The sequence below is a fragment of the Podarcis vaucheri genome, assembly GCF_965113315.1.
Source record: "Podarcis vaucheri genome assembly, chromosome: 11".
NCBI classification, from domain to species: Eukaryota; Metazoa; Chordata; class Lepidosauria; order Squamata; family Lacertidae; genus Podarcis; species Podarcis vaucheri.
In genome coordinates this window covers 60112042-60136054 of record NC_138749.1, presented here as the reverse complement: position 1 = coordinate 60136054, position 24013 = coordinate 60112042, and the positions used below count along the sequence as shown (strand labels likewise).

The window sequence follows — 24013 nt, the reverse complement described above, 5'->3', positions numbered from 1 at the left end:
TGACATTCTTCTTTATCAGTAAAGTGCATTTCATTACGGTAATGCAATTTCATCTAGCTTAATAGTAGGAACTGCTTTAACCTTATGGCGAGAGTACATAAACATCATAAAATTAATGTCACCCCCATGCATTGTGGGAATAAATCTGCACCGTTTGACAGCAGTGATCAAGGGATGAAGAATCTGAACTGCACCTCCCACTTTGATATTTCAGAGATTGGGTCAAAATCAGCTATGTGAGCATGTTGGCTTCCTAGTGGACTCACAGTTAAGATGTTAAAGGCAACAACAGCACAATTCAATTTTCCAACGTCATAGCCAATGGAAATATCTCTCCATTTTAAGCTGCGCTGGAAGTTAAGCATCAGACCAAAGAAATCTCCAAGGACGAATGAAGAAAGTGATGCAAACCCTTCCTGGTAGATGCTATTTTTATCTTGTGGATCATACAGAATCACTGGGCATTTTCATAAATGCAATTTAAAACTTTGTTAGCTGAACTGAAGAAAGCCCAAGTTGTTGCTTGCTCCATCATAGTAGTCTATGAATATTCACTAGGATTAAACTAAGTACGTAAGAAATGCCTGGTGGATTGGGTCAATAGCCCATCTAGTCCAGCATCCTGTTCTCAGGGGCCACCCAGATGCCTTTGGGAAACCCACAAGCTGACTACAGCCCTCTCACTTCCTGCGGTTGCCAGCAACTGGTACCCAGAAATGTTACTGCCTCCAGCTGTGGAGATAGGACAACTGGAGGGGATTATTCAATTAGGCATTTACACTAGGTGGAACATTGGCAAACTGGCAGGACCAGGGCGAGGAAACTGTGGCACTCCAGAGGCTGCTGGACTACAAATCCTATCCTCCTTTAGCACTGGCCATGCTGGCTGGGAATGATGGAAGTTGGAGGGCCACAGTTTACGCAGCCCTGTAGTACAATACCCTTACCCACTACAGCCACAATGGTGGCCTACAACCTCAATCATCTTGAATTAGATTATTTATACCGCCCACCTTTTATCAAGAGTTGGTTTCATTTCTTAAAACGTACACACTACTTGAGTGCAAAAACATCAAAGCTGTTTACAAAAAAAGTTCCCAGTTGCAGGGATGATTCTAAGTGAACCGCCACCTTCTCAAAGTCCCCTGTGCATTTGCCCTTAATGTCTGAAGACGAATTTTTGCCTTCTGGAAAAGTCAGCCTCAGTACCGCTGGTTCATCTTCTTGAACTTCTCATAGTGATCGTCGTCGGTTGCCTTCTCATCTGGGGGGCATTTGCAATTTGGTGGGAACCTCTCAGGTTCTGGTTTCTCAGTGTCTCCCACCCTGAGGCTTTGGGCTCTTCTTTGTTTCTCCGTACTCGTGCATTCAGCTGTTCGTGATAAAATCTGTTGTGCTGGACGTAGCTGACGGCCATGTTCATTGGGACAAAGGAGGTTCTCCTGTCTTTCTTTTTGTTCTCCTGCTCAGCCAGCAATCGCGCGTTGGCCTCCTCGGTAGAAATGAAGTTTTTGATCGTAGCTTCAATTCCGAGGTCCACCTCTGTGATGCCGCTCAGCATCTCCTCAGTCTTCTTAGCTGAAGAGACCCGAATGTTCTCAGGCAGCTCATACAGACAGTCCTCTGGGTTCTTCTGCTTCACTTTCTGTTCCTCGTTTTCCACAATTCCCTTCCTTCTCTTCAGCTCGGTTTCAATGTACTTAATCATATCAGCATCTTCATCCCTCCTGTTGGTCTCTGCAGCAAAAGAAGTCCCGAAGTTGAGGTCCTCTTCTTCACTGATCCTGGCCTTGCCCCGTTCTTTCAGTTTCTTCATGTCCACCTTTCCACTGGTCTTTATTTTAAAGGGATCATCCACCAAAGTCGTTTCTTCTTGTAGTTTCTCCCCCATGAGCAGAGCAGCAGCACTCACTCCATTTGGCCTCCTCCTTAGACTCTGCACTTCTTTTGCTTCCTCTCGTTTTAGCCAGACCTCCTCGGTGACCTGCGCATCCTCCTCCTCATCATCATCCTCAGAGTCCACCTTCCTCCAACGTAAAGCCTTTACCGCAGGCATGTCCCAGACTGCGTTGGCAGCGGACCCTTTTTTCCCCATCGCTTGCGGGAGGAACAATAGAAGCAGAATAAAATTCCTTCCCCTGTTAGACAAAAGAGCAACAAAAGATTACCACCACTAGTCCACTAATAATATATTGTTTGCCATTCCCCAATTTTCTGGTGATTGCCCAAATGGGAAGATTTAGAAATTTAAGATTCAATCTGAAATTGGCCCAATTAACATTGTTAACTTATAGCAAACTATAGGTGATATTAAGCACATGACTGATACATGCATGCATGCTTTTTCTTGATTAAATAGCAGCCAGTGGCAGCTTCTCTCCCAGGGCAAATCCAGCCAGAGGGCCTGAGGCACAATGGGACCATGGCAGGAGTTAAGGATAAACACATCCTTTCTTCAATGCCCTAGTCTTGGTCCAGGTTGAGGTGGCGGCGGCTAGGAAAGGCTGTGCTTTAGTATAGAAAGAACAAGCATGCTAGGGCCAGTTGCTGGAATAACATCACAACCCTTTTCTGGCAGTTTTGTGCATGTTAGCAAGTATTGTGGTGGTTCAATGTTTGCCCAGACTGTGACACAATGAGACCAAAAATATGGGTTGAGCTAGGCTGTGCTTTGCCATGGTCAGTCAAAGTACATGCATATCCATGCGAAGTGTCAACTCCTGTTGACTTCGTCCAGGTAAAACCAAATGGGATGTGAAATGGGATTCTTACTAAGGAACTGAGAGAGGAGCCCCTGTATTTTCAGTTTCTTCACCGCATGGTGGTCATGATGAGGGCTGTCCGAAAACATTTTGCTAACCGATATACGGAACCCCTTGTGTGTCCCCCAGAAGCCAGCTGGACTGGAAGGTAAGGTTTATTTCAATAGTGGCAATGGGCTTCCCCAACAGCACTGGGGGTCAGCAGGCTAGTCTAGTGGGTAGAGACGGCTGTGTAGCACACAGAGCTCTACCCTCCACCAGTGGGGAACAGCTAAGGGGCTCCGGATAAATGGAAGGGCAATGTCATCATCCCCCCCATACACACCAGCATCTATTTTCTGATGTGGCTGCCTCACTCTGTCCAAGTGTCAGTGCTGCCGCCGGTGATTGCTAAATGCAACCAGTCACATGCAAATATGGCTGCTGTGTGCTGAAATTAATGGTCATCTCAGAGTACGGTGATATCAGGGGGAAAATGGGGGGGTAGAGATGTTGCCGCCACACTATGAGATTGAAAGAAGCCATGGTGTCCTTCCGTGATGTCTGAATCTTCCCTGGTCATCTGGTTTTCACAGCAGAATTAAAATTGTGGGGCCTTTATTTTGAAGCAAGCCCTTCTGCATTCTGTGACTTATGGCCTCTTGTGACCAAAGAAAGCTGTGCTTTTGAGTTCACCTCTAAGAGAAATTTCTGCCATTTGCTTTCAGTCATAGCACACTGTCAAAGCTATCAGCATCAACCAGTTATACAAGGTATCAGTCTGCCTCTTCTCCAATAAATCTACACAAAACATTTTTCTGTCATTAGAAGAAGAAATGAAGGACCACTTAATGTTTCGGGCTGACAAGATAGTGCCAGGAATTTTCCCAAAGGGTTTGACAATGCTCTGTTAAGTGTCATCTTAAAATTCACTGAGGAAATATTGTGCAATTTCCAATTCTCCACAGTAACATTTTCTTTATGCATTTTTCACAACTACTTTCCCAATGCATAAAAAAGATAAGTGTCCAAAATTACTCAATTTAAAGTCTTTACGCAGGTAGAAAACTGTCCTCAATAAATGTCCTATCCTGTTTATTGTTTTATTAAAAATGGAGGAAAGACGACTGTAAGAGTGGGTGGATACGAGAGAGAATTTCCCAAAATGGTTGGGCATTCCAGCTGGGAAGGCAGAGCCTTGGCAGTGGCAACCCCTTTACAGGGGTACCTCTGGTTACGAACTTAATTCATTCCGGAGGTCCGTTCTTAGGCTGAAACTGTTCTTATCCTGAGGCGTACTTTCGCTAATGGGGCCTCTCACTGCACGCGCACCTCTGGCACGCGATTTCCATTCAAATCCTGGGGCAAAGTTCACAACCAGGAGCAGCTACTTCCGGGTTAGCGGAGCTCGTAACCTGAAGCATTTGTAACCAGAAGCGTTCGTAACCAGAGGTACCACTGTATAGTGTTTTGAGGGAGTGATACAAGTGTTCCCTTTTCTCCCCCTTTCCCCTTGAGTGGGGTTGGCAGGAGAGCATTCAGCTATAGGTGCCTGGGATACATCTCTCAGAGCATCAACAGAGCATTCCAGATCACACCAGGTCTTATTTGCAGGAGGAAAAACTTGCTTTCCCCGGAACAAAACGTTGCTGAGTTCCCTGACAATCCCATTTCTCACAGCATCAGCACAGTCTCTAGGCCAGGGATCAGTAAACTTTTTCAGCAGGGGGCCGGTCCACTGTCCCTCAGACCTTGTTGGGGGCCGGACTATATTTTGGAGGGGAGGAAATCAACAAATTCCTATGCCCACAAATAATCCAGAGAGGCATTTTAAATAAAAGCATACATTCTACTCGTGTAAAAACACGCTGATTCCTGGCCCGTCCGTGGGCCGGATCTGGCCCCCAGGCCTTAGGTTGCCTACCCATGCTTTAGGCAAATAGATCTGAACCCTAACCCTGGCAACGACTTACTCATCCCAACTAGGCACCAGGTACTACACATTATGAGTAGATGAAACCAGTAGGTTTATTGTACCAGAAAACTTTTGTGCATTCCTGCTTGCATACTGCAAATTACAATTGTTAATACATATTACTGTTTATATTTATGCTGTTTAAAAAAACCTCAAAGTGACTTGCAAAACAAATCTTACTGCAAAGACATGATGATCATCCAGCACAAACATCAAGCACAAACACCATGGGCTAGATCCAAAGATGGTCTTTGATGATGGGACTGCAGTCCAGTAGAGGCTCCTGCTGGAGGAAAAAAGTGGATCCAACTTTTCCACCATCTTCCTGCAGATTTCAACCCCACTTCCTGCACTCTTCTAGGTGGTTTACCAACACAGGAGCTGCAACAGAAAGTAAAATCAGCAAGTGCCATTTCCTCCCACTTCCTCCAGCTGGGATGTCCTATGACAGGCATAGGCAAACTCGGCCCTCCAGATGGTTTGAGACTACAATTCCCATCATCCCTGACCACTGGTCCTCTTAGCTAGGGATGATGGGAATTGTAGTCCCAAAACATCTGGAGGGCCAAATTTGCCTATGCCTGTCTTATGAGCTAACTCCACTCATGGGAACTCTAGATCCAAGCCCATGAAAGTGTAGGATTCTTCAAGCCTTATCAGAGGAAACTGGCCACTCTCCAGGCACTCGGCTTGAGCTCCTTGTTGACCTCCCCGTCTGCATCACCCAGCAGGATACAGGCTAGGTCACTATCGGCGATCCTCCTCAAACGTGAGAAGAACACACCACTCTTCTCTCCTCCCTGCCTCCCCCAGGGAGGGGAAAGAGACAGACAGAAATGTATTTACATAGCTTTATTTTTGTCTTTCCAGCAGTACAGAGAAACACGTCTGCTCTCCCCAGACACCAACAGCAGAGAGAGAAACTCCACCTCCTGTACTTCCTGTACAGGTCAAATGACACTCTGAGCTAACATCCGGTGCTCAGCAGAGTGAATAGACTGCCCCTTTGTTCCCACGGTACAGTCCCCAACAATCACATCCTGTTTAGTTTTCCAGCCAGCTGCAGCTCGCTGCTGCATTGGTCCTTTTCCGTAACAGAAAGGCATTAGTTTAAGGATTTGGGGTGGGGGCAGGTTCCACATAGGATTTGGGGTCATTTAACCTTAGACAATCAGGAGGCAGATGAGTGTGAAGAAATGCAGCAGAAGAAATGTAGCACCTGCCCAAATGGCCAATGTAAGTAAGCCAAGCCACAGGCCAACTTATTTCCAACTGTCTATAATATAACTAAAGCACGGTATCCCCCTTCTTTATAATAGTGATGCTCAGAAACAGTGTACTATCACCCGAGCCCCTGTTTTTTGGGCTACCTATGCCAAATCACATCTTTACATTCTGCATTAAACCAGAATAATACGATCATTTCCAGGACCATTCAATGACTTTTTTTTCTTCTTCCTAGGATGGAAAAGCAAATGGTCACCACACCCCATTTCAGCCTAGGAATGCAAAGTTATTTTGGTACCTGGGGCACAAAAGAAGTATAATAATAATAATAATAATAATAATAATAATAATAATAATAATAATAATAAATTGCTGCACTTTCCTGACAGCTGCCTGAGGTGTCCAACTCACACTGCCTACTGGAAGGACTGATCCTACCAGAACAGTTCATATACAAAATTATGAATAGATATTGGAATCTCCAATTCACCCAACAGCGGCAAGAGTCTTGATAGCACAAGGATGGAAGAATGAGGAAATCCCAACGAAAGAACAGTGGCAAGAAAAACTGATGAGTTATGCAAAGTTGGCTAAATTGACATATAAATTGCGAGACAAGGACAACTGTGACTTTAAGGAAGAATGGGAGCTTTTTGCAAATTATCTAAAAAGACAACAAAATGAACTGGACTCCTTGGCAGGTTTTGAATAAACATACACAAATTTATTGGTTGGTAACATGTTAGATAGATAATGTAAGGATATGTACAATTTTATAACATGCAGAGAGTAATATGTGCTGAGAAATCAGAGGGAGGAGGTGAGGGAAGTCCGTGGGGGGGGATGGAAGAGGGGAATTAATGCAAGTGATTATATGGTTTGATAATTTGTTATGTTGAAACTGCTAATAAAAATATTTTAAATATAAATAAATCTCCAACTCACCTATTTGAACGTCTGTGGTTTTTAAATCCACACTTTTATCATTCTACTTGGAAGTACCAGAAGGTTAATAGATAGCCTAGTTAAAACAAAAGCAAAAGCAAAGGCCATGTGCTTTGTTTTAAAAAAGGCTTTGTGGTTGAGTTTCCTCAGACTTCCTCAACTAGTTTCTTTCTGGAAACACTTGTGATGAAAAACCTTAATTGTTTTCCTTGCCATACCTCAGAAGGTCACACACGGGCAAGAAGCAGGGACATGCCCCGGATTTCTATCAACTCCAGCGTTTGAGTGCTGAAGAGAACCCCAGGTTGTTGCTTTCAACTCTCTAATGGAGCCACAGAAGGGAGGAGGCAGGGGGGGGGAAACAATTAATACATCAGAACTCTCTGCCAGGCTTTTATGGCATTACAGGCTTTTTCCGCTATAAAGGAACATATTGAATCTTTAGAGCACAGCCCATTCTTCACTGTTTCAGTTGTCTCCTTTTGTTTACGTGTCCCTGCCATCCTTCTTTGTGAATTGAATGCTAAACTATCTCTAGGGAGATGTTAGATTGCTTACAGAATGCCTCAGCAGATGGTGGTTCCTGTTGCAACAGAAGGCTGTGATTACACCTGAACTCTGCAAGAACTCGAAACTTAAACAGAAAAACAAGATAAATGAGGAATCCTTAAAGTTCTCTTTCCTCTCCACGGCGTCTGCAGCAGGGGAGAAAAATAATCCACAGGGTTTATAATAATAATTTTGAAAAGGGACAAGATCCCATCCTTCAGAGTTTGTTCATTACATTACAGGGCTCTCATTATAGAATTGTATTAGTGGCGCATTTCACCATTGGACCTTCTGTTATCAGCAATGTTGGGTAGCTCTTCATCAAGACAGTGAAAGGGACTCTCTCGGGAGGTGGTGGTCTCCCCTTCCTTGGAGATTTTTAAGCAGAGGTTGGGTGGCCATCTGTCAGGGATGCTTTAGCTGAGATTCCTGCATTCTAGGGGATTGGACTAGATTACCCTCAGGATCCCTTCCAATTGTACGATTCTACAATTCTATTTATTCAAGATCCGTGAGTATTTACTGCACAGAATGATTCTACCCAGTGGCGTAGTGTGGGTTGTCCGCACCCGGGGCAAGGCAAGTAATTTGCGCCCCCTAACCCGTGGATTTGCCCCCCCTGCACCCCCCACGCTACGCCACTGATTCTACCACCTCCAAATAAATGTTTTCTGGCTCTGTATGTTCTGGTTTTGTCAAGCACACTTCATCTGACACTACAGACACAAAAACATTCCTAGGGCCTTAAATCTCCCCAAATAGACATTAGAAATCTCACTGGAGTAGTAAAAACACACACAAAAACCTGTTAGTGTAATTTTTTTGGTTAAGATTGAATGGAGGTTAAAGTGCAACAACATTCTTTATTGTTTATGAATTTCATCATTCATAAACAATAATAGGAAAGACAAATTAAACTTCCTGTCCCCCAAATACTTCTCTGTGTTCCTTTAAAGCATCTCTTGGGAACTGTATCCTGTAACAACAAAATTCCTGGACACTTTCGCCATTTGGGGAGGCATAAATCAAAGGCACAGACGCGCCCTCCCTATTCATACGTCAGCTGGCAGCGGATGTTTTATTGTACAGCCCAAGAGGACTGAAAATAGGTAGATCCAATATGGATTTAACATTTCTTGCACTTTGCAGTAACTAGATCTATAAATTAAGAGGGGGGAAAGTGCAAGACAAAGCACTATAGCTGAACACACTCCATTACTCAACTTTGGTAGAAGCACTGAGCTCAGGTTGTTCTCAGCCTATCAAAAAGGAGCCTGTATTTGAAAAGAGAATTGTCCAGGATGACATCATGTGGCTGGTCCAGAAACAAGAGGAAACATCTTTTCCCCTCTAGCTCTTAACACAATTGCATAGCAAAGAGTTATGGGCAAAGCATTACATCCGCTGGAACGTTTGTTGCTTCCCATGGCAAAAGTACATGAAAAACAAGACTAATAAATGACACAGGGATAGAACTTCCGGAACTTCTTTAAAACAGATTATTATTATTATTTTCTTTGTCCATGTAGCCCCTTAAACCCATGTTGCTGTAGTTAAAAGTGCGGGATGCAAAACTGCAGTCAAGTACAACATTCCTGCTGTGGACATGTTAGGGGATGTTTTGTTCCACTCAGGAGGAGACTTCCTGTTTCCTCCTAAGCTAGGACAGACTTCCACTACATGTGACTTGAAGAGGGGGTGGTCTCTTGTACTAGCATGGAGGAGCAAATGGACTCCATGTTCTGATTAGTGTGTCTTCTCCATTTTGTATGTTGCTGTGTGTTTGGAGAAGTGACTGCTTAGTCACAGTCACTTGGGACTAACTTCTTTATGGAATAATAGTAGTTGTTGTGGAATAGTACTAGTTGGGGACGCGGGTGGCGCTGTGGGTTAAACCACAGAGCCTAGGACTTGCCAATCAGAAGGTTGACAGTTCGAATCCCTGCAACGGGGTGAGCTCCTTTTGCTCAGTCCCTGCTCCTGCCAACCTAGCAGTTCAAAAGCACGTCAAAGTGCAAGTAGATAAATAGGTACCGCTCTGGCGGGAAAGTAAACGGCGTTTCCATGCACTGCTCTGGTTCATCGGAAGCAGTTTAGTCATGCTGGCCACATGACCCGGAAGCTGTTTGCCGGCTCCCTCAGCCAGTAAAGCGAGATGAACGCCACAACCCCAGAGTCGGCCACGACTGGACCTAATGGTCAGGGGTCCCTTTACCTTTACTATTTGCTATGTAACCTAAGCCTGCCTTCAGGTATACTGTATGTCTGTGAACCTGAATGAATCTGTCAGGGTAAAGGTACCCCTGCCTGTACGGGCCAGTCGTGTCTGACTCTAGGGTTGCGGGCTCATCTCGCTTAAGAGGCTGGGAGCCGGCGCCGTCTGAAGACACTTCCGGGTCACGTGGCCAGCATGACAAAGCTGCAGCTGGCGAACCAGCACCAGCGCCGCACACAGAAACGCCGTTTACCTTCCCACTAGAAAGCGGTACCTATTTATCTACTTGCACTTAGGGGTGCCTTCGAACTGCTAGGTGGGCAGGAGCTGGGACCGAAAGACGGGAGCTCACCCCGCCGCGGGGATTTGAACCGCCGACCTTACGATCAGCAAGTCCTAGGCACTGAGGTTTTACCCACAGCGCCACCTGCGTCCCAAACTACTTTTATATTAATGTTAATACTTTTATATTAATGTTAATAAGATTCTTGTGTTTTTAAGAGGGATTAGAAATGATTTTACCAGGAAGGAATCTTTAATAGTAAGACTCAGATGAGTCAGCAACAAGCTGCTCGCTGCATAATTTAAAAAGGGGGATATTTGGAACTGCTAGAATATGGAACTTGCTAGCACAAGTTAGGAAGGATATCATTAAATAATACAGTGGTACCTCAGGTTACATACGCTTCAGGTTACATACACTTCAGTTTACAAACTCCAATAACCTAGAAATATTACCTCGGGTTAAGAACTTTGTTTCAGGATAAGAACAGAAATCGTGCTCCAGCGGCAGCAGAAGGCCCCATTAGCTAAAGTGGTGCTTCAGGTTAAGAACAGTTTCAGGTTAAGAACGAACCTCCAGAACGAATTAAGTACTTAACCTGAGGTACCACTGTATATCCTCTCCTGCCTCCCTAATCATCCCCACAAAAAGAGGGTTTTAAAGTGGCAAATTCATGAAGGATAAGACTATCTCTAGCTACTAAACACTGCTGTCAGAGGCGGTGCTGGAAACCCTGGAGGGAAGAGGGCTGTTGCTGTTGAGAAGGATGCTGGACGTGATGGGCTACTGGCCTGATCTAAGAAACTTTTCTTATATTCTTAGAGTATCTGTGCTAATTTTTGTTTAAATATTGAGCCAAATCTTATGACTTTATGCACAGAATCTTAGCATGAACACACTTTTTTTGTAGTACTTGAAGTACTGTGCAAACAAGCATATTTCAAATATTACTTACATCAAAGCTGTACATATTTTGTTCTTATTTGCTTTAGATAATAACGCATTTTAGGATTTTGAAAGGAAGAAAAAGCACAAGCAACACCAGACCACCTTTCAAGATATAAGGTATTATTCCGGGAATCCTTGTCTTAAGTTCTTTCGTCTGATACCTGCAAACAGCAACTGCATACAACAACTATTCTTTGCAAAGGCATATGTGGAACATTACAAAGAACAAGTTCATTTTCTGCAAGCGCTGCTTCTTAAGGTTGTCGCGTCTGTCACTTGTATTCATAAAGACATACGTGGAACACAAAAAAAGCTTCTATTTGGACATTACGTATATAAGAACTGATCTATGCAGCAGAGAGCATTGTTGGCTGCCCACTCTCCACCTTAGAGCAGATTTATGCCACAAGGTGCCATAGGAAGGCATTGGACATAGTAAAAGACCCATCGCATCCTGGTCACTGTCTCTTCGAGCTCTTGCCGTCGGGACGGAGATACAGGACGATGAAGACAAGAACGAGCCGTCTTAAGAACAGCTTCTTCTCCAGAGCGATCTCGGCCCTGAATGGGAAGCCCGGACTTTGAAAGTCATCTAATCTCCCTTGCTGTATTATACTGTATTGTTTAATTAGTGTTTTTATGGAGCAGTCAAGTAATTTCGTTGTCCCCGAAGGGGGCAATGAGAATCAAGATATTATTATTATATTATTGTTATTATTATCTATTTGTATTTCCTGTTCAAAAGGTTGGTCTTTAATTGCTTCTACTTAATTTGATAATGTGAAAAGAGGTATGTTTATAGGATGTATAAAGAATTCATATAGTTAAACACAGCCAGTTACACTGTGGGTGTTATTGTTAGTTGGATTTACGTAACTAAAGGTTTGATAGGGTTGTGCATGAGTTCTTCTGGCATATATTATGGCAAGAATACTTTTGCATGCTGTTGAGGGCCCATAGTTTGTGTGTAACTTTCTCATTTGCTAATATGCAATGAGAGTTACTTTTCCGTTTCTGGAGCTATCTGAAAAGAAGAACATGCAAGAACGCATGAAGAGCTCGCTGGATTAGGCCAATGGCACATATAATTCAGCATCCTATTCTCACAGCAACCAACCAGATGCCAGTAGAAAACCTGTAAGCAGGACCCTAAGCACAAGCTTGATGCCATTAGGAGCATTTTTCCATGAGCACGCATGGCTTGTGGGTAAGACACATCCAACATGCTCTGCTGGTGGCTTACAAATGGGCCAAGACATGGAAAAACCAAGCAATCATGCTGTTTTGCTTCTGAGGATGCAATGACCAGCCCTTGTTCTCTTAAGATGGTTGCCTGCATCTCAATTTGTATATTTATAAGTAGCCAAAGAAATTTCATTTGTCTCCAGCGCACTCTACCTCCCTCCCTACCCACAAGAAAATAGACTGTGCACTGTACTTACAGCTCAGGCAAAGGGCAGGTTCTGCCCACAAAGCCATTTATCCACTCTGTTGCAGAGTGATCAATCTGCAAAGACCTACAACTACAACTCTGCTGTGAAATAACTGCTTGCATCAGGATGATAAGGAGTATAATTTTAAAATTTATGTCTCATTCTATTCATAGGAGGGACACGAGCGACGCTGTGGGTTAAAGCACAGAGCCTAGGCTTTGCTGATCATAAGGTTGGTGGTTTGAATCCCCACGATGGGGTAAGCTCCCGTTGCTCGGTCCCAGCCTAGCAGTCCCAGCCTAGCAGTTTGAAAACACGTCAAAGTGCAAGTAGATAAATAGGTACCACTCCAGCGGAAAGGTAAATGGCGTTTCTGTGCACTGCTCTGGTTCACCAGAAGTGGCTTAGTCATGCTGGCCACATAACCCGGAAGCTGTACGCCGGCTCCCTCAGCCAATAAAGTGAGGTGAGTGCTGCAACCCCAGAGTTGTCTGCGACTGGACCTAATGGTCAGGGGTCCCTTTACCTTTTATTCTGTTCATACAGCAACCAGAGTAGATTAATCACAAAAGAGAACTACCATCATGGTGCTAAGTCTATTGTCACATCAGCACAAGGATATACGCTTGTACCACAGAACATTGTCCCCTCATGTACTCCCTAAATCTGTTTTTTTTTTTAATAATATTTTTAATTGCTTTTTTTCCAGGTACAAGTGTATAGTCAGATATACATCAAAAGCATTTTTACAGAAAGAAAAAAGAAGATTAAAGAAAGAAATTTTCTAATTTTTCTGTCCCAATTTTCAAAACCCATCGGACTTCCCCACATCCTCCTAACCCTGCATTCTTTACAATAAACATAACAGCAAATTGTTACCTTGTTTCATGTGTTTTTTTTGTATCTTCCACTAACCATATTTTCAGTTTAGAGTACCTATTATTAGATCGTTTTAATATCATATACTAGGTCCAAAATTACTCTAAACTTTAATACTTTCATGGTTTTACCCTAATTTCCCTCAAACATTTTTACTGAAGCTAATTTTTCTCCAAAGCTTAGCAAATTCTCAACATTCATATAACTTATAATATTTTTGTAAATAGTCCTTAAATTTTATCCACTCCTCTTCTGTTGTCTCTTCTCCCCGATCACGGATTCTGCCAGTCATTTCCGCCAACTCCATGTAATCCATCAGTTGTGTATGCCATTCTTCCAGCGTGGGTAAATCTTGTGTCTTCCAGTGTTTGGCAATCAAATTTGCAAAGTAAATTCCTTCTTCTTTTAAAAACCCCCTCTCCACACTTCAGTTTTAGAAGTCTTTGCTTAAAACTTTAAGCAGAGCCGGAAGACGGACTTCCTTTTAACATCTCCCGCTTTCAGCCAAATTTTTTCAATTTAATGTTCAAAATCTTGAGTTTCTTACTCACGAGTTGTTGTTTGCAGCCAAATTCAAAGAAGAAAGGTCAGCGCTCATCGGCAGCAGCTGCGCGGCTTCACTTCCGCGGAAAGAGCGATGAACCCACAGCACCGCTACCCCTTTCACGTTCCGAAGCCCCTTACGGGGTCTCTTCTGTGTTTCCGAGGTCGCTCCTGGTGCCCGCCGAGTCCCACGTCCACGGGCTCACTCTACCCGTGGTTTTTCTTAACGGGTCTCCGCTCTGCCGCAGCGGACGACCCTTTTCCGCGGAGCCCCTCTTCACAGCGCGAAGAGGACCGCCATTGCCGTTTCGCGCCGCCTCCGGAAGTCTGTACTCCCTAAATCTGTTCCAGGGGCTCCCCTGACCCTTTGGAGCAGATTTGAGGAGGGGGCAGAGAAAGGGAGGTTCCATTACATACATGGAAATTCTTGTGCAAATGGGAGAAAATAGTTGAAGTCTGCCCTAATTTTTTGTATTGCAAAAAAATGCAAACAATTACCGTATTTTTCGCTCTATAACACGCAGATTTTTTCTCCTAAAAAGGAAGGGGAAATGTCTGTGCGTGTTATGCAGCGAATGTGTGGTCCCTGGAGCCGAAAAATAAGGCAAAAATCAAACCGCGCTTCAGGGAGAAGGGAGCTCCGTGAGACAGGAAGTTGCTGCTTTCCTGCATTCTGCCTCAGGGTCTTACTGCCCACCCTCCTCTGTTTCGTTACTGTGTTTGCTCAAACGGAACAAAGAGCAGGGAAAGCCCCTCCCCTCCAGGCAAGCAGAGGGGAAAAGCAGACTGTCGCTCCTTCCTCTCTGTGCTCCGCTCCTTCCTCTCTGTGCTCCGGTGCTGCTGAAAACATGCAGGTGGGAGAGAGAGAGAGAGAGAGAGAGAGAGAGAGAGCTGGCTGGCTTGGGTGGGTGCGTGGGGGAAACTTTTGCCTTCCTTTCCTCCCTCCCGTTATACCCCACTCCTGCATTCTTAGCCCTTCTGTGTTTTTCCTTCCCTCCCCACTTAAAATGTGGTTAAAAAGCATGGATCCACATGGATCCTAAGGATTTTTGCACTGGGTCACCCCAAATTCACCATCAGAGCACATAGCATGTCCATGGCTACAGCCTGCCCCCCAAAAATCATGCACCCACTGTTGCCTGGGGCTGCAATGGTGCAAAAATGTGGTTAAAAAGCATGGATCCACATGGATCTTTGCATTGGGTCACCCCCAAATTCACCACCAGAGAACATAGCATGTCCATGGCTGCAGCCTGCCCCCCCAAATCATGCACCCACTGTTGCCTGGGGCTGCAACGGTGCAAAAATGTGGTTAAAAAGCATGGATCCTCAGGATCTTTGCATTGGGTCACCCCCAAATTCACCACCAGAGAACATAGCATGTCCATGGCTACAGCCTGCCCCCCCCCCAAATCACGCACCCACTGTTGTCTGGGGCTGCAATGGTGCAAAAACGTGGTTACAAAGCATGGATCCACATGGATCCTCAGGATCTTTGCATTGGGTCAGCCCAAATTCACCATCAGATCACATGTCTGTGGCCACAGCATGAAGCACAAAAATGATACATCCACTGTTTCGTTCAGAATATTTTTTCCCTTGTTTTCCTCCTCTAAAAACGATGTGCGTGTTATGGTCAGGTGCGTGTTATAGAGCGAAAAATACGGTAAGAGCACCAGTCACTTAGAAGTCAAATAAAAAACAGCAGCAGAGTGAAACTTTAAAAGCCGGGCCAGCCCTACTATTAGAAAGAATGAGGCAGTCGCCTCAGGTGGGAGATCCTGAGGGTGAGCAACAGCTATGAGCTGTTTGAGAACAGAGCTGTGTGCTTTACTGCCTACCCTGCTGCCCAGAAGATGCTGTTCTGTCAGCAGTGCTGAAATAAGGTTTAGCTACCAGTCGAGTTGGCTCTGAAACACGGAGTCAAGAGGGTGTCATCTTGGCCTTCGTCAATGGAAGCAAAACTTCTTGGGCTGGCCCTGATGAAGAGCCTGAGGAAATAAAAGCATTCTCCATTTATTTCTAACAGATAGTAAAGAGCAAGGCTGATGAATCTCCACAGGGAGAGTATACCAGAACTTCAGTGCCTTCAGCAAAAACGCTTGGCAAATATTTCACTGCAGATTTCAGGATTGGAAAGGAACAAAGTAGCTTTCAAGTGTTCAGATTCAAAATGACCTCAATGGATCAAGAAAGGAATTATATCTTGTTTTTAACTCCACATTTTAGGATATGTGAAAGAAGATTTTATTTTTTAAAAAATACAGGAATCTATCTTAGGATATGATGTTGCGTTAGTAGAAGCAATGTAACCTGATCCTGTTATAATAAATATATCTTACATTTAGTGCCATCAGTACACTGTGGCACACTACACAATAGTGCCTCACCCAGTCACACAGCATGTCCACCTTTAAAGGACTAGTTGCAGAAAACAGAAAATGCTGGATTTCAGGACATTGGTAGAACAGCTGGACATGGCACAAATTAACCAGAAGAACCACGGGACATTCCTCCTGGAAGTCTGCATTTTCAAGCAGGAAGAGAAAGATTGTAAAACAGTTGTCATGTGTGGCAACACATAACAACTCATGTTAAATCTGAGAACAGACAGAAAAGCAGAGCTGCAAAAGTAAAAATGCAGCCATGAAGCTGTGTGTAAATAAAGATATGGCTTAGTACCATCACATCCATTTTTCTGCTTAACCCCATAGACTAGGGGTCAGCAACCTTCAGCCTTAGAGCCATATGCAGCCCTTGGTCTAATTAGATGCAGCTGGCAAGGAGGGGGGAAAGAGGGATGGCACAGAAGGGAGAGGGAGGGGAGTGCCAGAAAGAGAAAAAAGGGTGACAGCCAGGAGAGAGAAGGGGGTGGTCCCTTTTGGTCTGAGCACCACCCATTTTGGGAGTCTAACACCCCCCCCCCCACTTTTGACTCCAGCCCTGCCTACTTTTGATTCCAATCCCAGTATTCAGCCTCCAAGGTACTGCAGCATTCAACTTTTTCCTTTTTTTTAAGGCTGCCCACCCCTGATATAAGCAATGCAGGTTTCAAATTCAGAATTGCCTGGCCTCATTAAAACTGTAGCAATATATTTCATTGGGGATGGATTTCAATCTAGCCCAAGTAAATTTATTTTTGTGTATTCAAGAGAGGGTTGCATTCAAGCAGCAATTTGGTTTTCTCCCACTAAGTTAAAAATAATAATAATGGAAACTGTTAATTACGGAAACAGAAGAGATTTGAGAAGAAGACAGAAAAAAGCTCTCCACCATGGAGCCTGCTAATAGCTCCTTTAGTGACACCTAGTGCAGTCAGTGGAGATGAGGCACTATTAAACGCTGTAGCTGAGACACACTGCCTTGTTAATGTTACTTTGATTTCCAATAAAATGAGCTAACTCAATAGTGCTGAAAGGCAACCATTTCTTTTAGGCTCCAATTTGCATGCATATTCTAATTCACATTTGAATCTTTGAAAGAAAAAAAGGCAGCTAAGCTTATGGACCATACTGTCTGCTCAGTTCGTCACTTAACTGTTAGAACCACTGGGTCATTAATATCAATAATGAGAGAGAACTGCAATTAGGATCCAAATGAAATATGCCATGCCTCAGTTGATTTATTAGAATGTTTGTCAGTACAAAATGCCGTGGCACAGTAGACAAGGCTGCTGTGATTGGACTGCTGCCTTCTCCCTAAATAGGAATCAAGAAAAATATTCACAGGGGCGATCATTCCATTACTGAGTGGGAATTCAGAATATAAAGCTGAACTTTCTTTTTTTAAAAAAGCAGCAGTGCCTTGCTAACTCATATTAATGTTGGGAGGCGTATTACCAATTATTGAGTGTTGTCAATTAGCGAGTAATTATTTTCTTGCTGCTGATCTGACCCTTTCACTCTTTCCATTGAACACCTCCCATTGGCTCCTCTTTGCACGGTTAATCAAATCTGAACTACTTGCCATTATTTTCAAGGGCTGGTGATACTCAATCTCTGACTTACATTTCAGATGGTTTCCCTAATCCCATTTCCTGAAGCAGACTCTCTGCCAGGGAGGACGGACTCACCCATCCATTTAGTTAGAAATTATAGCTAGTGGGTGGGGGAGTCAAAATGGCTGGCAGGAACAAATTTTATACCCAAGGTAATTGGAACAAACTACTGAGGGAAGTGGTGTGTTCTTCCCTGCATGCAGCTTTCATATCAAGGTCCACCCCCACCCCCACCCCCAACAGCCAAATCACTTTAAAGTCACATCCATTTCAGAAAGGAAGAGATAAACACATGCTTATCCAATCCAGTCTACTGTATGGAAGTGGAATATCTGATGCAAGATCTACTTATTTATTCATCTGCATTGCATTTTGCATGTACAGGCGGAGACACACACACACCCCGAACCCCAGGCAATCCCTGGACAGAATAATGACACCCAACAATGTTTCCGAGCACAATTCAAAGTATTGGTGCTGACATTTAAAGTCCTAAATGGCCTCGATCCAGTATACCTGAAGGAGCGTCTCCACCCCCATCATTCTGCCCGGACGCTGAGGTCCAGCGCCGAGGGCCTTCTGGCGGTTCCCTCCCTGCGAGAAGCCAAGTTACAGGGAACCAGGCAGAGGGCCTTCTCGGTAGTGGCAGCCGCCCTGTGGACACCCTCCCACCAGATGTCAAAGAGAAAAACAACTACCAAACTTTTAGAAGACATCTGAAGGCAGCCCTGTTTAGGGAAGCTTTTAATGTTTAATAGATTATTGCATTTTAATGTTTTGTTGGAATCCACCCAGAGTGGCTGGGGAAACCCAGCCAGATGGGCGGGGTATAAATAATAAATTATTATTACTACTACTCCTACTACTACTCCTACTATTATTATTATTGGATTAAAATTGGCCACAACTTTATTAAACGTTCAGATGTAGGAAGACCTTGGCTTAGGCATTGGGCGTTTATCCCTCCCAGTCCCCAGCTGGGGATCTGGGGAACATCAGGGTTATCCAAAGTGTGTGGGGATTGGGCTGACTCTAGAGAACGTCTGTTCAAGCAGAGAGCCCGTCCCCCACCCCCATTTCGTCGCGCCGTAGGGGAGAGCACTGACAACCCACTGGCATATGGCCAATGCCTCAAAATACCTCTTTAACGGGGAACCCTGGGGTCGCTGCTGCGGGGGGGGGTCACCGCCTCACACACACACACACGCCCCATTGAAGGAGGATAGACTAAAGGATTCCGCCCAAGGCCTAAAAACTGCCAAAGTTGTGATGTTTTGCTAACGGGAAGGCAAAACCTGCCAATGCAGGGAAATTCCTTCCTGGCCTCTCAACGGCATCCATCAAAGACCGCAGCAGCCCCCACATAGCTGTAAAGAAGAAGGTTAAACTGCAAAAGAAGGCATGAACTGAGGGAGGGCAGGGTGGGGGAAGTTCTGGAGCCGACTGAGGACTAACAGGTAAGTTACACTCCCTATTGTAAGTGTGGGGCGGTCCTAACTCTACCTGGCCAACACCATTGGCAACGCCCCCCAAAGCTGAGACTGGCTAATTGTCAAGGCTAGGCGGGAACCTCCAGGTACCCAGCTTGGGGGGAGGGAGCCAGCTACCTTGCCAGGAGTCTTGTAGTCCCGGGTGGCTGCGCGTGGCCACACAAAAGCCGCTGCCCAGTTAATGTGGGGAATGGTCATTATTACCTTTCTCCGAGGAGCTCAAGGTGGTTCTCCTCTCCCCATTTTATTGTCACAACAACCCTGTGAGGCTAAGAGACACTGACTGCCCAAAGGTCATTCATTGCTGAATAGGAACTAGAACTCAGGTCACCCAGATCTTAGTGTAACAACCTACCGGCTGTGAGTGCTGAAGGCCACTCTCTGCAAGACCCTTTCCATCTGGCCTGAGGGCGGGGCCCAGGCTCCCCTGCCCTAATTCAGTGACTGCTTTTTAATGTTTTTAAATGGTTTTAATTTGTGGTGTTTTAGATTTTGGTTTATGGTTTGGCTGGGGATTAGTTTATTTTTTTATATAACTGAATTGCTTTTTGTTTTGCTTTTAATTAGTTTCTATTGCTTTATAATTTGTATTTGGTTTTTAAGGGGAGAGGGTCAGGGCTGCCTGGGAGTGGGCCCGAGCCAAAAGAATGGCTGAGGCAGGTTCCATGGGGGGAAGATGCACTGGAACACCCAATCTCAGTGATCACAGGTAGGAAGAGGAGTTATGCTATGACCAGACCATGTCATTACCTAGGAGGCAGGTTTAATCGTTGTTTGAAGACTATCCCTGCCTCCGGGTCTGGTGTGGACCAGATGGATACTGGAATCAACAAGGGAGACCCACATGACCTGAAGGTGCTGCTGTGCAATGCCAGGTCAATGATTCATAAGACCGCTGCCATTCACGACTTGATCATTGATGGAGGACTTGACCTGGCACATGTGACAGAGACTTGGTTGGATGGAGCAGATGGGCCTGTCCTTGCCACTGCTTGTCCACCAGGTTTCTCGTATGCACAGCAACCCAGGTCATGTGGGCGGGGAGGGGGTGTTGCAGTGATTTTTAGAAAGTCACTAGCTTACACCGGGTGTCCTACTGGGAAGATCCAGTTTTCTGAGTGTATGTTCTGGAAGTTGGGCAATAGGGGCAGTACAGGATTCCTTTTGGTGTACCGACCTCCCCACTGCACCAAGGATTCCCTGCCTGAGCTGTTTCAGGTCATGGCAGATGTTCTCCTGGAGACACCTAGTTTGGTTGTCCTAGGGGATTTTAACATCCATGCCGACACGACCTTACAAGGTGCCGCTTGGGAGTTTGTGGAAAGCATAACCTCCATGGGGCTGTCCCTGAATAAGTTTGGCCCAACTCATAGTTGTGGACATGCCTTAGACTTGGTGTTCACCTCCACTGACGTGGGTGATCTGAAACTAAGTAAAAGCAAAACAAAAGAAGTGCCATGGTCAGATCACTTCCTGGTGCAACTGGACTTCTCCGCAACCCTTCCCCTCTGCACAGAGGTGGGACTGATTCGGATGGTCCGCCCCTGTCACTTAATGGATCCAAATGGTTTCCAGAGAGTGGTAGGGGATATTTTATCCCATGTTGATGGCCTTTCAGCTGATTCACTGGTGGCCCACTGGAATGTGAAGTTAGCCAGGGCTATCGACTAACCATCACCCAATCAACTGCTATGTCATATTTGAAACTGCTTTCTCAATTCTCTTCCAGAGGGCTTTGCCCAACTTGGAGCTGGTGTTTGCAAAATACAAGTCCAATTATCCCTTGGGAACTAGTTATACAGTTCCCATGGACCCTGGCCATGGATCTCTCAAGTTTTTGACAAGGCTGGGCAAAGAGGGGCTTACTCTGCCTATTTGCTGGTGATGAAGAAAGAGGTAGTCACATATGGTTTTGGTAACAAGCTATCTTTCTCTGATCTCTGGGTTCTGCACCTTTCTCTAAGGTAGATACAAGTCTGGGAACAAAGGTTTGTGGAGGGATGCCTGGTCTACCTGGACTCTGATCACACCTACAAGGAGTCGGGCATTGCAGTGGCAGCAGAGTAGCAACTGTTAGCTCATTTAAGGTCAGAGCTCTATTGGCCAATTGCCATAGTTAATTAACCTCAATCTCCATGATGAATCTTCCTAGCTAAACCTAGCTAATTCTTCTCTTTTTTAAAAAAATGGGGTTATTTTATAATTTAAAAAGTAAATTTCTCAATACAGAAAATAACATCACCAGGGATTCCCCTTTATATATTTGTTTTCTATTCAAGGGTAAGAGTAGGCATATCAATGAAGGTGAAAGTTCACAGAAAGTTGTGTGTAGATTGTCCATTGTTTGTGTTGCAGTGTTAGGGTATTATTAACCTTTGTTCATCTCCAGAGAGATGTTGCGTGTGCAGTCAGAGGACAGGGACAGCTGTCATTGGAGACAGGTTCACCTGCTCAATAATTTCTGCTTGCCATGCAGCTGTAAAAGGCTCAAAGTGATATTGGGATGCTTTAGAGAAGGTTTTTGCTTTAAAGGTGGTCTTGATAATTTTAGTGGAGAAGAGGGAATACTTGGTGAAGAGGTAAAATACAGGAGAACTTCAAAACTGACTAAGAGGGGAGAAATAAAAAGCATAATTTCATTACTTTTGACTTTAATTTGTTGTTATTCCTTTTAATCTGCATAACAATCTAAATCCGAACTAGAGTTATACATAAATGGAGATTTTACATTACAAACTTTGAATTTGATCATAAGGGGGTGGGGTTAAAATAGATGTTCTTTAAATGTGTTGGCAGTTTCATATCTGTTTATTTATTGTTGTCAAGTGTAAATTACCAAATGCCTTAAACTCCCACTTATTAAATATTGTCAGAGTTCCAATAATGCTTGTCAAATACTAAATCCATTCAGTGTCAGCTATAAAATGCCATACTGCATGTCAGCTATCAATTTCTGTCAGTTAGAGCTGCAAACTTAAATCATTTTAAGCAGTAGATTAATTATCTAAAACTTTAGCCTCTAATCCTACACACATTTATCAGGGAATCACTGTTGAATTAAAGGGGATTTGCTTCTGAGTAGACATGGATGGAATTTCACTCTTACTTGATTAATCAGGTGGGCCCGATGAAGGCCAATTTTCATTGAAAGGGCCAACAGCTTGAAGTGTGCTTGTTGTTTTTTTGGCATTATTTTGACTGTGGTATTAATTTGACTGTGGTATGTTATTGTAACAGAGAATGGAAGACAAAATATTTAAAATGATGGTACCTTCTGACAATGCAAAACTGTGCAAAGAAATATATGGTTTACTGGGCAATATAAAATGCCAAGTGTAAATTAAATAAATTAATTAATAGTAGCTTTGTGTATTAAATAGCAAATTATCTCACTCTGCCATTAGTGTCTCAGAAAGGTGAATATACTGGGGTTATGGTAATAGGAATTTTTATTTAAGAGATTAATCAGGGGAAATATTCTATACATAACTGACAATTCTACAAATATTCAAGACTGGATTCCAACATCAAAAATCATTGGATTTCAAATACTGATGCCAAATAGAAGGTTGACTAATCAGACACATGAGTAAATCTTATCTTTCATGCCTTCTTAGGTACCCACAATAGTCCATCATGTGCAAATCCCCATGTATCATTTTTTTCATAAGACAGCCAACAAATAATAATAAAAAAGAAACAATACCATCAGCTACTTTTGCAATACATTCCAAACAGGGAACAATTTTCAAACATTTCATCTAGACCCAATCTTTTGTATCGTAATCTATCAGTTAATTTGGCTGATTTAACAGGCAACACTGTTAAGGAATTATTGGGGTTGAAACCAAATCAGGGATATCGGCCCATAACATATATGTCATTCCTCTACTGCAAGGTATGCAATGTGAAGAAAGAGTTGTCAGCTATGTTCTACATGAATGTCATGGTTTGCCTCTGGCTTCTTGCCATTTACCCTTAGTGATTTTCTACTCGGAAAGGTCAAAATATCCCAGGTGCTATTCTAAGGCCACTGGGTAATTCATACGGAGAGGGTGTTTTTATGCTTCGTCTTGTATATTCAGTGTTTATATTTAAAATCAACATTGCATAATGGCCTCCATCACTAGCTGTGTTAGAAGAACTATCAACGGTGGCCAGACAGATATGAGCATTGTCTTCATGTAACTACCAGGAATGTTCTGCTGCTTATCAAGTTATATTCATTTTTTAAAGTGGTAACCTAGGCTTTGTTTTAAAATCATTTTGGTTACCATACGTAATGTGAGTTATCTTAGCATCAGGAATATTGCTATGTCCTTAAAAAACTCAAAGCAGAGGCACATGGCAGAATTTTCCACAGAACTTCCATACACTATTATTGTTACTATTATTTGTTGTAATAATACATGATAAAATTTCAATATAAATTGAAAAAAATTAAAGGACATGAATTAGCTGAAAGTGCTCATCCTGCAATGACATATAAAGGACAAATCCTACACCACTTCTGTGTGCTATTTTGCGGGTTCTCCTGTCCCCTCAGAGTAGATTTGGGGGGCACAGGAGAGGAGAGCGGAGAAATCCCCATTGCACTAGCAGGACTCATTGTACTGGCTTCCACTAGAGCAACTCTTAAAATGAATAATGCCCATTATTTGGCTATATTTTATCACTTCGTTATCTAAAAATGGTATATTATGTTTTATAATAATAATAGCAACTAATACCTAGTAAAGCACTGACTTAATATGAAAACAATTTATCACAAAGCTTAGCTCTATCAGC

The 24013-nt window shown here is 43.7% G+C and overlaps 1 long non-coding RNA gene and 1 pseudogene across 2 annotated transcripts in view; one reads left to right on the top strand and one right to left on the bottom strand.

Moving 5' to 3' along the window:
* Positions 1-533: 533 nt before the first annotated feature.
* Positions 534-24013, bottom strand: part of LOC309542729 (splicing factor C9orf78-like) — a 34991-nt pseudogene continuing 11511 nt past the window's right edge. Inside the window, exons 2-6 of the transcript XR_014224572.1 lie at positions 15580-15729; positions 10641-10721; positions 7447-7522; positions 4897-5097; positions 534-2138 (exon numbers count right to left, since the gene is read on the bottom strand). The product of XR_014224572.1 is annotated as a splicing factor C9orf78-like (transcript). The remainder of the gene's footprint in view (positions 2139-4896; positions 5098-7446; positions 7523-10640; positions 10722-15579; positions 15730-24013) is intronic.
* LOC309542799 overlaps positions 3791-24013 on the top strand; it is a 390515-nt gene continuing 370292 nt past the window's right edge. Inside the window, exon 1 of the long non-coding RNA XR_014224446.1 lies at positions 3791-3999. This is a non-coding gene — a long non-coding RNA (uncharacterized lncRNA). The remainder of the gene's footprint in view (positions 4000-24013) is intronic.